General features: G+C 59.4%; 1 non-coding gene across 1 annotated transcript; it reads right to left on the bottom strand.

The window, feature by feature from the left end:
- Positions 1-2,362: 2,362 nt before the first annotated feature.
- LOC131865793 (5S ribosomal RNA) lies at positions 2,363-2,481 on the bottom strand. The gene has a single exon (XR_009364466.1). It is a non-coding gene; the product is annotated as a 5S ribosomal RNA (ribosomal RNA).
- Between the last annotated feature and the right edge of the window lie 12,519 nt (positions 2,482-15,000).

The raw sequence follows: 15,000 nt of genomic DNA, 5'->3' as shown, positions 1-15,000 counted from the left end.
GGCACCTTGGTGCGCACACCTTGGCTGGGCTGCGCACCAGGGCGGGCTCAAGATGGCACCAGCATTCCCTTTTTCTCACTATCTTTCAAAACGGAAATTTTAAAATCTCGTTTTTTTTTTGCCTTTTATGGAAATTAGTGAAGGCATCGCATCAAAGGTGCGCACCTCGCTGCCCACCTTGGTGTGCTCCGAGGTGCCCACCACGGTGCGCAACGCCGGTGCGAACCCGGGAGCGCCCCGATGTGTGCTCCAAGGTGCGGCGTGCACGAAGTCGGACCCCGGTTTGCCCCGGGTGCGCACCTCGCGTGCACCTTGGTGCGCACACCTTGGCTGGGTTGCGCGGCCTGGTGGGCACCATGGTGCGCACCAAGGAGCGCTCCGAAGTGTGCTCCAAGGTGCGGCGTGCACGAAGTCGGAGCCCGGTTTGCCCCGGGTACGCACCTCGCGTGCACCTTCGCCGGGGTGGGCACCTCGGCTGGGTTGCGCGCCCTGGTGCGCACCAAGGAGCGCTCCGAAGTGTGCTCCAAGGTGCGGCGTGCACGAAGTCGGAGCCCGGTTTGCCCCGGGTGCGCACCTTCGCCGCGGTGCGCACCATGGCGTGCACGAAGTCGGAGCCCGGTTTGCCCCGGGTGCGCACCTCGCGTGCACCTTCGGCGGGGTTGCGCGCCCTGGTGGGCACCATGGTGCGCACCAAGGAGCGCTCCGAAGTGTGCTCCAAGGTGCGGCGTGCACGAAGTCGGAGCCCGGTTTGCCCCGGGTGCGCACCTCGCGTGCACCTTCGGCGGGGTTGCGCGCCCTGGTGGGCACCATGGTGCGCACCAAGGAGCGCTCCGAAGTGTGCTCCAAGGTGCGGCGTGCACGAAGTCGGAGCCCGGTTTGCCCCGGGTGCGCACCTCGCGTGCACCTTCGCCGCGGTGGGCACCATGGCGTGCACGAAGTCGGAGCCCGGTTTGCCCCGGGTGCGCACCTCGCGTGCACCTTCGCCGGGGTGGGCACCTCGGCTGGGTTGCGCGCCCTGGTGCGCACCAAGGAGCGCTCCGAAGTGTGCTCCAAGGTGCGGCGTGCACGAAGTCGGAGCCCGGTTTGCCCCGGGTGCGCACCTCGCGTGCACCTTCGCCAGGGTGGGCACCTCGGTGCGCACACCTTCTCAATGTTTTCTTGCCTTTTCTGGAAATTGGTGAAGGCAGCGCATCAAAGGTGCGCACCTCGGTGTGCTCCGAGGTGCGAACCCGAGAGCGCTCCGAGGTGCCCACGAAGTCGAAAGTCGGGTTAATTGCATTGTTTTCCCCGGGTGCGCTCCGAGGTGCGCAACATCGGCGCGCACCAAGGAGGGCTCCGAAGTGTGCTCCAAGGTGCGCACGATGGCGTGCACCTCTGGTGCGCACGATTCGGAGCTCGGTTTGACCGGGGTGCGCACACCTTGGCTGGGTTGCGCACCTTTTGTGCGCTCCAAGGTGCGCACGAAGTCGGAGCTCGGTTTGCCCCGGGTGCGCACCTTCGCCAGGGTGCGCACCTTGATGCGCACGCCTTGGCTGGGCTGCGCACCTTGGTGGGCGCCATGGTGCGCACCTTTCGTGCGCTCCAAGGTGCGCACGAAGTCGGAGCTCGGTTTGCCCCGGGTGCGCACCTTGGTGGGCGCCATGGTGCACTCCGAGGTGCCCAAGATTGGTGCGCACCAAGGAGCGCTCCGAAGTGCGCTCCAAGGTGCGCGCGAAGTCGAAAGTTGGGTTAATTGTCCGGTTTGCCTCGGGTGCGCACCTTGCGTGCACCTTCGCCAGGGTGGGCGCCTTGGTGCGCACACCTTGGCTGGGCTGCGCACACCTTGGCACCCGCGTTTCCTTCATTTTAAATTTTTTTTTTTTACAATCTCTCAAGTGGGAAATTCTATAATCTCAACTTTTTTTGCCTTTTCAGGAAACTTTTGAATGGAGCGCATCATTGGTGCGCTCCGAAGTGTGCTCCAAAGCTCTCTCCAGCTGCGTGCACCTGCCCCGGCCGCGCACCCGGCCCCGCCCAGCTTCGCTCACCTGTCCCGGGCGTCTGGTGCGGAACCTTAGAGTAAGAAACATCACCGTGCACCTTGGCCAACGTGCGCGACTCGACCGAGCGCGCACTGGCCGAGGTGCACACCGATTTCACCTGGGTGCGCGCGCAGCACCTCGGGCGCACCGGGGTGCGCGCACAACGCCCGGGTTGCACCGTGGCCTGTGTGCTCGGGGCGCCTCGGGTGCGCGCTCGGTGTCGCCCCCGCGCGCGCGGTAGTGCGGGCAGCGCACCCCGGCCCGGCCCGGCCCCGACGAGAACGCAAACGGGCAAAAGGTTTATTCAAATAGCATTGCGACGCCCGGCGAAAAACTAAAAAAGGGTGCAACACCGGGACTTCCCGGGAGGTCACCCATCCCAGTACTACTCCGGCCCAAGCGCGCTTAACTGCGGAGTTCTGATGGGATCTGGTGCACTAATGCTGGTATGATCGCACCCGTTATGAGCTTGTCGCAGTGTGTACTTAGCAAACCGCGACCCACGTGCGAATCCACCCCGGCCACCCACCCCCGTCGAGGTGCACACCCTCCCTCGCGAAGTGCGCCCCGTTCGCCAAGTGTGAGCCCTGCCCGGGTGCGCGCACCTTGCTAGGGCGTCGGGTGTGCACCCGGCCCGGCCTACGTGCGTGCACCTGGAGGGGGCGTCGTGTGCGTGCAGTGTCCCGTCTGCAACGCGGTGCCCACACACCACCTCGGGCGCAACGACCTGCGCTCACATGTGGGCCGAGTGCACCTTGGTGCATGTTCGGGGCGCCTCGGGTGCACGCTCGATCTTGCCCCGGTGCACCAAGGCGCTCGGTTTGCCCCGGGTGCGCACTTGGTGCAAGGTGGGCACCCAAAATAGGGATCAAGCACCAAAACACAAGTTTCGGGATGCAAAATGGGACCCAAGGACCACAAATGCGTTCCAAGACCCATGATGGGTCCACGAGAACAAAAATGTGTTCCGAGACTTAATAAACAAATATTGGGTTTTAGGAGAAGAAACATGCTCTGATGCCCAAAACGAGAATCGACCCCGAAAAGGCCACAGGCCAAAAGTGGGATGCGAGACAAAAAAAAATGGGACCCGAGGACCAAAATTGGGTTCCCAGGTCGAAGACAGGGCAACCGGACAAGAAACGACCTCTAAGGCTCGAAATGAGTCCCGACGACTAAAACTTGACAAGAAGCACCCATCAGGCACCCAACTCGACACCCATGGGATGCCGACCCACCCGGGCTTCCACCTAGCACACCTTGGCACCCACCCACCCTCGCACCCAACCTCGCACCCAACTTAGCACCTTTGAACCCACATTGGCACTCACCCTGACCCTGGCACCTTGGAACCCACATTGGCACTCACCTTGACCCTGGCACCCACCTTTGCACTCACCTTGGGACCCACCCTGGCTCCCACCTCGGCACCCACCCAGACACCCACCTTGGTTCCTTGGCACCCACCTTGGATCCTTGGCACCCACCCCGACACCCACCTTGGCACGCAACTTGGCTACTTGCCACCCACCTTGGCTCCTTGACGCCCACCCCGACAACCACCCCGTGACCTACCCTGGCTAGGGTTGGTGCACACCCACCCTGGTGCCCACCTTGGCACCCACCCTATGACCCACCTTGGCACGCACCTTAGTACCCACCCCGTTACCCACCCTAGGACCCACCCCGTGACCCACCTTGGCCAGGGTGGGTGCACCCACCCTGGTGCCCACCTTGGCACCCACCCATCCTAGCACCCAGCCTGTGACCGGGCTTGGAACCCAACCTTGCACCCGCACCCGTCTTGGCCAGTGTGGGTGCGCACCCATCCTGGCACCCACGTTGTGACACACCCTTTAACCCACGCACCCTAGCACCCACGTTGGCACCCACCTTGGAACCCAACCTAGCAACTTGGCACCCACCCCGTGACCCACCTTGGCATCCACCATAGCAGTCGCCGACTTGGCACCCACCTCGGCACCCACCTTGACACTTGTGGACCCACCTTGCCACTCACCCTAGCATCGACCCATCCTAGCACCCACCCTGGCACCTTTGCACCCTAGCACTCACCCATCCTAGCACCTAACCTGTGACCCACCTTGACACTCACCCTCGCACCCACCTTGGAACCCAACCTAGCACCCACCCACCCTGACACCAACCCTAGCACCTACCCACCCTTGCACCCACCCTGTGACCCATCTTGGCACCCACCCATCCTACCACTCAACCTATCACCCACCTTCTCACCCACCTTGGCATCCACCTTAGCACCCACCCACACTGGCACCTTGGCACCCACCTCGGGCAAGGTGGGTGCACACCCACCCTGGCACCCAATTTAGAACCCACCGAGCATGTTACCCACCTTGGCACCCACATTGCAGCCCACCCTAGTACCCACCCTATGACCCACATTGGCATCCACACCCTAGCACCCAGGCACCTCGACACCCGCCTTGACACCCACCCTAGCACTGAACCTGTGACCCACCTTGGAACTCACCCTAGAACCCACCCACCCTGTGAACCACCTTGGCATCCACCTTAGCACCCACCCACCTTGGCACCCACTCTAGCACTCACCCATCCTAACACCCAACTTGTTACCCACCTTGGCACCCGCCCTCGCGTCCACCTTGAAACCCACCCTAGCACCCACCCACGCAGGAGCCCACCTTGGCACCCAACCTAACACCCACGCATCCTGGCACCCAACTTGTGACCCACCTTGGAACCCACCCTAGTACCCACCTTTGAACCCACTATATCACCAACCCACCTTGGCACCCACCCTATGACCCTCTTTGGAATCCACCCTAGCACGCACCCACCCTGGCACCCACCATGGAGCGCACCCTAGCACCCACCCACCTCGGCACGCACCTCAACACCCACCTTGGTGTGCGCACTGCGCCAACCTCTCAAAGACCCTATGTGGTGCGCTCCAAAGTGTACACCTTTGGTGCGCTCCAAGGTGCGCACCTTTGGTGCACACCGAGGTGCACACCAAAGTGTGCACCGAGGTGAGCACCAAAGTGCACTCCAGGGTGCACACCAAGGCGTGCACCTTTGGTGCGGTCAATGCAAACGAATTCGGAAGTTGGGGTCGATGTCCTAATCGCTGCTGCAGACTACACGTATGAGAATCGGACAAATAGCTTTATATAGGGGAGGTGTTGCGTTTGATGGGTCGACTCCCCTGGTTGTGTGCACTGCACCAACTTCAAAGACCCTGTCTTGTTTAAGAAGTCAAAAGTTGGGGTGGATGTCCTAATCATTGCTGCAGTCTACGCATGTATGAGAATCAGACAAATAGCTTATATAGGGGAGGTGTTGCATTCGGTGGGTTGACTCCCCTGGTTGTGCGCACTGCGCCAACCTCAAAGACCCCGCATAGCAGAAGAAGTCGGAAGTCGGATTTTGGTGAGCACCAAGGCGTGCACCTTTGGTGCGGTCAACGCAGACGAATTCAGAAGTTGGGGTGGATGTCCTAATCGTTGTTGCAGGCTACACATGTATGAGAATCAGACAAATAGCTTATATAGGGGAGGTGTTGGGTTTGATGGGTCAACTCCCTTGGTTGTGCGCATTACGCCAACCTCAAAGACCTTGTTTTCGTTAAGAAGTCAAAAGTTGGGGTCAATGTCCTAATGGCTCCTGCAGGCTACACATGTATGAGAATCGGACAAATAGCTTATATAGGGGAGGTGTTGGGTTTGATGGGTCGACTCCCCTGGTTGTGCGCATTACGTCAACCTCAAAGACCTTGTTTTCGTTAAGAAGTCAAAAGTTGGGGTCGATGTCCTAATTGCTCCTGTAGACTACACATGTATGAGAATCAGACAAATAGCTTATATAGGGGAGGTGTTGGGTTTGATGGGTTGACTCCCCTAGTTGTTCGCATTACACCAACCTCAAAGACCTTGTTTTCGTTTAGAAGCCGAAAGTTGGGGTCGATGTCCTAATTGCTCCTGCAGGCTACGCATGTATGAGAATCAGACAAATAGCTTATATAGGGGAGGTGTTGGGTTTGATGGGTCGACTCCCCTGGTTGTGCGCATTGCGCCAACCTCAAAGACCCTGCATTGCGGATGAAGTCGAAAGTCAGAGTTTGGTGTGCTACAAGGTGTGGTCGAAGGTGCTCACCTAGGTGTGCACCTTTGGAGCACAGGAAAAGTGCCCTCCAAAAGTGCGCACCTTTGGAGTGCACAAAAGTGCCCTCCAAAAGTGCGCACCTTTGGAGCGCAGAAAAGTGCCCTCCAAAAAGTGCCCTCCAAAAGTGCGCACCTTTGGAGCGCAGAAAAGTGCCCTCCAAAAGTGCCGGCGCACCTTTGGAGCGCAGAAAAGTGCCCTCCAAAAAGTGCCCTCCAAAAGTGCGCACCTTTGGAGCGCCTTTGGAGCGCAGAAAAGTGCCCTCCAAAAAGTGCCCTCCAAAAGTGCGCACCTTTGGAGCGCAGAAAAGTGCCCTCCAAAAAGTGCCCTCCAAAAGTGCGCACCTTTGGAGCGCAGAAAAGTGCCCTCCAAAAAGTGCCCTCCAAAAGTGCGCACCTTTGGAGCGCAGAAAAGTGCCCTCCAAAAAGTGCCCTCCAAAAGTGCGCACCTTTGGAGCGCAGAAAAGTGCCCTCCAAAAAGTGCCCTCCAAAAGTGCGCACCTTTGGAGCGCAGAAAAGTGCCCTCCAAAAAGTGCCCTCCAAAAGTGCGCACCTTTGGAGCGCAGAAAAGTGCCCTCCAAAAAGTGCCCTCCAAAAGTGCGCACCTTTGGAGCGCAGAAAAGTGCCCTCCAAAAAGTGCCCTCCAAAAGTGCGCACCTTTGGAGCGCAGAAAAGTGCCCTCCAAAAGTGCGCACCTTTGGAGCGCACAAAAGTGCCCTCCAAAAGTGCGCACTTTTGGTGCGCACCAAGGCGCTGGTTCGGTCGTTGCAGGCGAGTTCGGAAGTTGGGGTCGATGTCCTGAGCGGAGGTGCAAACTACACAGGTGTCGGAATCGGACAAATAGCTTATATAGGGGAGGTGTATGCTTCGATGGGTCGACTCCCCAGGTTGAGCGCACCGCGCCAACCTCAAAGACCCTACGGTATGGATGAAGTCGGAAGTTGGGTCCGATGACCGATTCGATTAGTAGGTATGCTCATGAGGTCGGAATTTGGGTCCGATGACCTGCCATGTGCAGGAAGGCGAATGTTGACACTGTGCGTTGCAAGGTGCACACCAAGGCGCTGGTGCGGTCTTTTTAGTCGAGTTCGGAAGTTGGGGTCGATGTCCTGATCGGAGGTGCAAGCTACACAGGTGTGGGAATCGGACAAATAGCTTATATAGGGGAGGTGTATGCTTCGTTGGGTCGACTCCCCGGGTTGAGCGCACCGCGCCAACCTCAAAGACCCTACGGTATGGATGAAGTCGGAAGTTGGGTCCGATGACCGATTCGATATGTAGGCATACTCGCGAGGTCGGAATTTGGGTCCGATGACCTGCCACGTGCAGGAAGGCGAATGTTGGCACTGTGCGTTGCAAGGTGCGCACCAAGGCGCTGGTTCGGTCGTTGGAGGCGAGTTCGGAAGTTGGGGTCGATGTCTTGATCGGAGGTGCAAACTACACAGGTGTGGGAATCGGACAAATAGCTTATATAGGGGAGGTGTATGCTTCGTTGGGTCGACTCCCCGGGTTGAGCGCACCGCGCCAACCTCAAAGACCCTACGGTATGGATGAAGTCGGAAGTTGGGTCCGATGACCGATTCGATATGTAGGCATACTCGCGAGGTCGGAATTTGGGTCCGATGACCTGCCATGTGCAGGAAGGCGAATGTTGGGACTGTGCGTCGCAAGGTGCGCACCAAGGCGCTGGTGCCGTCGTTGCAGTCGAGTTCGGAAGTTGGGGTCGATGTCCTGGTCAGAGGTGCAAACTACACAGGTGTGGGAATCGGACAAATAGCTTATATAGGGGAGGTGTATGCTTCGATGGGTCGACTCCCTGGGTTGAGCGCACCGCGCCAACCTCAAAGACCCTACAGTATGGATGAAGTCGGAAGTTGGGTCCGATGACCGATTCGATACGTAGGCATATTGGCGAGGTCTGAATTTGTGTCCGATGACCTGCCATGCGCAGGAAGGCGGAATTTGGGTCCGATGACCGAGTTGATGGCGTGCCATGCGCAGAAAGGCGGAATTTGGGTCCGATGACCGAGTTGATGTTGATGGCCCGCCATGCACAGGAAGGCGGAATTTGGGTCCGATGACCGATTTGAAGGCGTGCCATACGCAAAAAGGCGGAGTTTGGGTCCGATGACCGAGTTGATATTGATGGCCCGCCATGCGCAGGAAGGCGGAATTTGGGTCCGATGACCTGACATACGCATGGAGTCCGACTCGGGGGCCGATGTTCGATTCGATGACTTGCATTGTGGGTAAAGTCGGAAGTTGTGGTCTTTGACCCGATTCGATGACCAGACTTCGGCTGCTTGAGAATCGGACAAATAACTTATATAGGGGAGGTAGTGTTCTCGAGCATCCTCCCCCCGTGCCCGTTTATGTCGATTGATGCTGGTGCTCGACTGGTTGGAGCGCTCGGATGCAAAAATCTTGCACCAGGATTTATCGATTGTGATGGACACGGCAAGTCTCCTGATTGCTATGCAGGAGCTCATCGTGAATCTCTATGCGGCCTTGGTATGGACTCGACCTGCGGAATGGTTCGGCAATGGTAGTCGCTCCAACACGTCCTTGCAATGGCCACAGAGGTGATTCGACTAGAGCTCCAGTCTAGCTTTTGGGTTGCTTGGCGGACTGGTATAGCCGCGATCGAGTTCCGGCCATGAACGTTTTAGATAGCTCTTGGGCTTTCTGGGACGGAAGTCGGAAGTTTGGGCTGTTGTCCGATTTGATGACCATTCTTCGGATGTGTGAGAATCGGACAAATAACTTATATAGGGGACTGTGTTGTCTCACGCAGCCCCCTCCGTGCCCCTCTATCTCGACCGATGTTGGTGCTTGAAAGGGTTGGGATCGCTCGGATTTATAAACGTGCACCACCATTTGTCGAGTGTGAGGGACGCGGCAGGTCTCCTAAATGCTATGCGGGCGCTCTCTGAGAATCTCTATCCGGCCTCGACACAGACTAGTCTTGCTGAATGGTTTGGCACTGGTAGTCGACTCCAACACGTCGTTGTTGTGGCCGCCTAGGCGATTCGATTCGAGCCCCCGTCTAGCTTTTGGGTTGCTTGGCGGATTTTGCCCTATCCGCAAGTGAGCTCGGTCCCTAAACGTTCGAGAAACCCGATTGCTATGCGCCGACTCTCTTTCTTGCGAGCCTCCATCTAGCTTTTGGGTCTCTACGGAACGGAAGTCGGAATCTGGGACCGTTGTTTGATTCGACGAGGCAGACTACGGTTGTGCGAGAATCGGACAAATAACTTATATAGGGGAGGTGTTGACTGGAGCATTCTCCCCCGTGCCCCTCTAACTCGACCAATGCTGGCGCTCGAACGGTGGTAGCGCTCGGATTTTCATTGAGCGCCAGCATTGGTCGATTTAGAGGGGCATGCGAGATTCCCGAATGCTATGCGAGGGCTCTAACGGAAATGTCTATTGGTTTCGGTATGGATGCAATTGCGAGTGGTTCGGCAAAGGTAGTCGTTCCGATGCGTCCATGTCGTGGCCAAATCGATAATTCGATTTGAGCCCTCGTATAGCATTTGGGTCTCTCGATGTGATTCCGCATTCCAGTCCCTTTGGGCACTGCTTGAGCCGCATCCCAGGGGGTTCCCTTCCCAATAATCTGCCTCGCAACCCGATTGCTATGCGGTGAGGCTCCTCGGCCGCCTCGGAACTATCTGTGTATCAGACGCATCGCGGGATAAGGGGTTGGCAACGGTAGTCGCCCCAAGCGCGTCCGATGCTTGGACCATTCCGAGGCGGCCCTGAAGCCTCTTCCGTCTAGCCGTTGGGTCCTTCTCGCCGCATCCCTCGCCTCGCACCCCGATTGCTATGCGGTGAGGCTCCTCGGCCGCCTCGGAACTATCTGTGTATCGGACGCGTCGCGGGATAAGGGGTTGTCACTGGTAGTCGCCCCAAGCGCGTCCGATGCTTGGACCATTCCGAGGCGGCCCTGAAGCCTCTTCCGTCTAGCCGTTGGGTCCTTCTCGCCGCATCCCTCGCCTCGCACCCCGATTGCTATGCGGTGAGGCTCCTCGGCCGCCTCGGAACTATCTGTGTATCGGACGCGTCGCGGGATAAGGGGTTGTCATTGGTAGTCGCCCCAAGCGCGTCCGATGCTTGGACCATTCCGAGGCGGCCCTGAAGCCTCTTCCGTCTAGCCGTTGGGTCCTTCTCGCCGCATCCCTCGCCTCGCACACCCGATTGCTATGCGGTGAGGCTCCTCGGCCGCCTCGGAACTATCTGTGTATCGGACGCGTCGCGGGATAAGGGGTTGTCACTGGTAGTCGCCCCAAGCGCGTCCGATGCTTGGACCATTCCGAGGCGGCCCTGAAGCCTCTTCCGTCTAGCCGTTGGGTCCTTCTCGCCGCATCCCTCGCCTCGCACCCCGATTGCTATGCGGTGAGGCTCCTCGGCCGCCTCGGAACTATCTGTGTATCGGACGCGTCGCGGGATAAGGGGTTGTCACTGGTAGTCGCCCCAAGCGCGTTCGATGCTTGGACCATTCCGAGGCGGCCCTGAAGCCTCTTCCGTCTAGCCGTTGGGTCCTTCTCGCCGCATCCCTCGCCTCGCACCCCGATTGCTATGCGGTGAGGCTCCTCGGCCGCCTTGGAACTATCTGTGTATCGGACGCGTCGCGGGATAAGGGGTTGTCACTGGTAGTCGCCCCAAGCGCGTCCGATGCTTGGACCATTCCGAGGCGGACCCGAAGCCTCTTCCGTCTAGCCGTTGGGTCCTTCTCGCCGCATCCTTCGCCTCGCACCCCGATTGCTATGCGGTGAGGCTCCTCGGCCGCCTCGGAACTATCTGTGTATCGGACGCGTCGCGGGATAAGGGGTTGTCACTGGTAGTCGCCCCAAGCGCGTCCGATGCTTGGACCATTCCGAGGCGGACCCGAAGCCTCTTCCGTCTAGCCGTTGGGTCCTTCTCGCCGCATCCCTCGCCTCGCACCCCCGATTGCTATGCGGTGAGGCTCCTCGGCCGCCTTGGAACTATCTGTGTATCGGACGCGTCGCGGGATAAGGGGTTGTCACTGGTAGTCGCCCCAAGCGCGTCCGATGCTTGGACCATTCCGAGGCGGACCCGAAGCCTCTTCCGTCTAGCCGTTGGGTCCTTCTCGCCGCATCCCTCGCCTCGCACCCCGATTGCTATGCGGTGAGGCTCCTCGGCCGCCTTGGAACTATCTGTGTATCGGACGCGTCGCGGGATAAGGGGTTGTCACTGGTAGTCGCCCCAAGCGCGTCCGATGCTTGGACCATTCCGAGGCGGACCCGAAGCCTCTTCCGTCTAGCCGTTGGGTCCTTCTCGCCGCATCCCTCGCCTCGCACCCCGATTGCTATGCGGTGAGGCTCCTCGGCCGCCTTGGAACTATCTGTGTATCGGACGCGTCGCGGGATAAGGGGGTTGTCACTGGTAGTCGCCCCAAGCGCGTCCGATGCTTGGACCATTCCGAGGCGGCCCCGAAGCCTCTTCCGTGTAGCCGTTGGGTCGTTCCTCGCCGCATCCCTCGCCTCGCACCCCGATTGCTATGCGGTGAGGCTCCTCGGCCGCCTTGGAACTATCTGTGTATCGGACGCGTCGTGGGATAAGGGGTTGTCACTGGTAGTCGCCCCAAGCGCGTCCGATGCTTGGACCATTCCGAGGCGGCCCCGAAGCCTCTTCCGTGTAGCCGTTGGGTCCTTCTCGCCGCATCCCTCGCCTCGCACCCCGATTGCTATGCGGTGAGGCTCCTCGGCCGCCTTGGAACTATCTGTGTATCGGACGCGTCGCGGGATAAGGGGTTGTCACTGGTAGTCGCCCCAAGCGCGTCCGATGCTTGGACCATTCCGAGGCGGACCTGAAGCCTCTTCCCTCTAGCCGTTGGGGCTTTCTCGCCGCATCCCTCGCCTCGCACCCTGATTGCTATGCTGTGAGGCTCCTCGGCCGCCTTGGAACTATCTGTGTATCGGACGCATCGCGGGATAAGGGGTTGGCAGTGGTAGTCGCCCCAAGCGCATCCGATGCTTGGACCATTCCGAGGCGGCCCTGCAGCCTCTTCCGTCTAGCCGTTGGGGCCATCTCGCCGCATCCCCCACCTCGCACCACGATTGCTATGCGGTGAGGCTCCTTGGCCGCCTCGGAACTATCTGTGTATCGGACGCATCGCGGGATAAGGGGTTGTCACTGGTAGTCGCCCCAAGCGCGTCCGATGCTTGGACTATTCCGAGGCGGCCCTGCAGCCTCTTCCGTCTAGCCGTTGGGGCCATCTCGCTGCATCCCCCACCTCCTCGGCCGCCTCGGAACTATCTGTGTATCGGACGCATCGCGGGATAAGGGGTTGGCAGTGGTAGTCGCCCCAAGCGCGTCCGATGCTTGGACTATTCCGAGGCAGCCCTGCAGCCTCTTCCGTCTAGCCTTTGGGGCCATCTCGCCGCATCCCTCGCCTCGCACCCCGATTGCTATGCGGTGAGGCTCCTCGGCCGCCTGGGAACTATCTTCGTATCGGACGCATCGCGGGATAAGGGGTTGTCACTGGTAGTCGCCCCAAGCGCGTCCGATGCTTGGACTATTCCGAGGCGGCCCTGTGGCCTCTTCCGTCTAGCCGTTGGGGCCATCTCGCCGCATCCCCCACCTCGCACCCCGATTGCTATGCGGTGAGGCTCTTCGGCCGCCTTGGAACTATCTTCGTATCGGACGCATCGCGGGATAAGGGGTTGTCACTGGTAGTGGCCCCAAGCGCGTCCGATGCTTGGACTATTCCGAGGCGGCCCTGCAGCCTCTTCCGTCTAGCCGTTGGGGCCATCTCGCCGCATCCCCCACCTCGCACCCCGATTGCTATGCGGTGAGGCTCCTCGGCCGCCTTGGAACTATCTTCGTATCGGACGCATCGCGGGATAAGGGGTTGTCACTGGTAGTCGCCCCAAGCGCGTCCGATGCTTGGACTATTCCGACGCGGCCCTGTGGCCTCTTCCGTCTAGCCGTTGGGGCCATCTCGCCGCATCCCCCACCTCGCACCCCGATTGCTATGCGGTGAGGCTCCTCGGCCGCCTTGGAACCATCTTCGTATCGGACGCATCGCGGGATAGGGGGCTGTCACTGGTAGTCGCCCCAAGCGTGTCCGATGCTTGGACCATTCCTAGGCGGCCCTGAAGCCTCTTCCGTCTAGCCGTTGGGGCCTTCCCGCCCCATCCCTCGCCTCGCACCCCCGATTGCTATGCGGTGAGGCTCCTCGGCCGCCTTGGAACCATCTGTGTATCGGACGCATCGCGGGATAAGGGGTTGGCACTGGCAGTCGCCCCAAGCGCGTCCGATGCTTGGACCATTCCGAGGTGGCCCTGAAGCCTCTTCCGTCTAGCCGTTGGGGCCTTCCCGCCCCATCCCTCGCCTCGCACCCCGATTGATATGCGGTGAGGCTCCTCGGCCGCCTTGGAACTATCTGTGTATCGGACGCATCGCGGGATAAGGGGTTGGCACTGGTAGTCGTCCCAATCGCATCCGATGCTTGGACCATTCCGAGGCGGCCCTGCAGCCTCTTCCGTTTAGCCGTCGGGGCCTTCCCGCCGCATCCCTCGCCTCGCATCCCGATTCCTATGCGGTGAGTCTTCTCGGCCGCCGCGGAACTATACCTGTTATTGCTACTGCATCCTTCGGCTGGTAACCTCCTCTGCCGCCTTGGAACGTTCTCTTTGTCGGACGCGTCGCGGGATAAGGGGTTGGCACTGGTAGTCGCCCCAAGCGCGCCCGATGCATAGACCGCTCCGAGTCGACCTTGCTTTCAGCCTCTCACATGCATAGACCTCTCTGAGTCGACCCTGCAGCCTCTCACGTTTAGCCTTTGGAATCTCGCCTCACAACATGATTGCTATCCTTGATGCATCCCTTGCCTCGAGCCCTGATTGCTTTCTTGGCTGCATCCCTCCTCTCCTCACAGCCCGGTTGTCATCACTGCTTCATCCGTCGCTTCATGCATTCTGGCTGCTGGGCCCTTCCCACCGCACACCTCGATTGCTATCTCTTCTGCATCACACACCCCGATTGCTATCTCTGCTACATCCCTCGGCTCTCACTTCTGCATCCTTCGCCTCACACCTCGATTGCTATCAATGCTGCATCCGTAACCTCACACCCCGATTGCTATGCGGGGAGGCTCCTTGGCCGCCTTGGAAATTTCTGTGTGTCGGACGCACCGCGGGATAAGGGGTTGGCACTGGTAGTCGCCCCAAGTGCGCCCGATTCTTAGACCGCTTCGAGGTGACCTCGTAGCCTCTTTCGTCCAGGCTTCCTGCCTTCAACGCCCTTTTTACACCTCGATTGCTATGCGCGGGCTCGTTGGCGTCTATCACCTCTCTGCGAAGAGTGGCACGATGATTGTTGGGGTAAATCGTAGCAGTCCGATCTCTGGCCTTGGGCCATTGTGAGGGCTGATCGATTTCCTGTGCGCATCTCGTGTTCGCCCAGTAACAGACTCGACGACTTGTAATCGGTCTTGTTCCCGATTGTTCCTGGAGGTAGTCTTCGGAACTCTTGGATTTGACCTGTCACTCGAACTGTCCTCTTCCGAGGATGCTTGTGTGTGTGTGCTTGTGCCATTTCCTTGGCGGTATTAACGAGATATTAAAGAGCGGAGTGAGCGCCTCGCCCAGCTATGTTTGGGGCTCTCACTCCCTTACCCGGTGTGCGACCGCTTTGCACGTAGGTTGCGGAGCATCGCGACTCTTTCGATGTTTGGCGGTTGTCTTCCGGTGATGCGTTGGTCCCGAAGTGCACGTTACTAGCATTTCTGCCATTGTTCTCGATCTTTGGCACGTTCCTTCGTTGCAATTGGATATATATCTCCGTTTATA

The sequence above is a fragment of the Cryptomeria japonica genome, unplaced genomic scaffold (assembly GCF_030272615.1).
Source record: "Cryptomeria japonica unplaced genomic scaffold, Sugi_1.0 HiC_scaffold_119, whole genome shotgun sequence".
Classification (NCBI taxonomy): domain Eukaryota; kingdom Viridiplantae; phylum Streptophyta; class Pinopsida; order Cupressales; family Cupressaceae; genus Cryptomeria; species Cryptomeria japonica.
The sequence above is the reverse complement of the archived record's forward strand: the minus strand, read 5'-3'. Positions and strand labels throughout refer to the sequence as shown.